We start from the raw sequence: 1402 nt of genomic DNA, 5'->3' as shown, positions 1-1402 counted from the left end.
AGAAGAGTCAGCCATAATAGTGCTCAAGACATTTGTGAAATTTAGAAATAGAAGAAAAGACTGTGCATTGACACTCTATAATTTATGTCTCTAAGAAGATCGGTCTCACCACTTTAGTGCTAGGACTATATAAAATAGGTGAACCAAAGACCTTGGAATCCTGTATCTGGTTAATTTGCTGAGGTATGTTTGTTTGTTTGTTTATTTATTTATTTATTATAATATATATTTTCGGCAAAGCAACCCTTGGTTGACCTCGCAGATTGCAAAGACCTTGTCAGCTTACAATCCTTTATTTTTTATTTTTTACTCCTACAGCACCTGGTTTTCCTAGGTGGTCTCCCATCCAAGTACTAACCAGGCCCGACCCTGCTTAGCTTCTGAGATCAGACAGGATGGGCTTATTCAGGGTGGCATGGCTATAGCAATTTGCTGATATTTATACAATGTATACATAAGTAGTTTCTACTCTATCTAAGGTTCCATATTAGTAATTTTATAAGCACAGAACAATATGAGGAGAAAGGAGATGGTTTATAACCTACTGTTTCATGGAGGTTTTGAAACTAGTTGATTTGTGTGATGATTAAAATTTCCTTTTAAAACATTTTAAGTTAGCATGTGTAATTTGTTCTTTTCAATCTCTTCTTGAGCAGCCTCAAACTTAAGGAAAGGGGCGTGTTTCTGTTTTCTATAAACAAAAAGTAATGGTTCTATGATACTAGGGATCATTTAAAGATGTGTTTAGAAGGTAATAAAGAGATGTGATGAGAAAAAATGAAAGGAAGAAGAAGCACAGAAAGTTGAGTTTGAAAGTGTCCTGCTGATTCAGAGCAAATTCGACCTGGTAAGAGCACATGTTAAAGGCTCTAACTGATTTCGAGAATACCTGAAACATATGTTACAAATGTTTAGAGCCTTTATTCAGAATGACCCGTGAAATACTCTTTTTATATGCTTTACCAAAGAATGTTTTGACTTTTACATTTAAGATAAGATGTGCCCTCATCCCAGGCAAGTTTGAAATTGATTTTCAGGCCCTTAAGCTGATAGAATTCAGGTCACTCAAATTTATTCCTTCCCACCTCCATAACACCTGTCTTCCACCATTAGACTAGTTTATATCTGTTGCTTTGTCATTCTTCCAATAAAGTTATGAGTCCTGGCTCCTATTCCTCAGTGCATCTCTTTTTTTTTTTGGTTCTTCTGATAATCAAAATTATGCTATGGTATTTATTATGGTATATATTAGTGGCTTTCATTTCTCCTTTTTTTTTTTTTCTTTTAGCAAAGACATATGTCTTAATCTTAAAGAGAACTAGTGGCAGAAATGTACAGCTTGTCATCACTCTTTACATTGCTTGTAATGCCTGCAGATGGAAAAACTTAGGTTAAAATTTCT

General features: G+C 34.6%; 1 pseudogene; it reads right to left on the bottom strand.

Moving 5' to 3' along the window:
* Positions 1-309: 309 nt before the first annotated feature.
* Positions 310-427, bottom strand: LOC120622499 (uncharacterized; annotated as a pseudogene).
* Positions 428-1402: the final 975 nt, after the last annotated feature.

Source organism: Pteropus medius, unplaced genomic scaffold (genome assembly GCF_902729225.1).
Source record: "Pteropus medius unplaced genomic scaffold, Ma_sr-lr_union100, whole genome shotgun sequence".
NCBI classification, from domain to species: domain Eukaryota; kingdom Metazoa; phylum Chordata; class Mammalia; order Chiroptera; family Pteropodidae; genus Pteropus; species Pteropus medius.
This window is presented reverse-complemented; position numbering and strand designations above follow the sequence as displayed.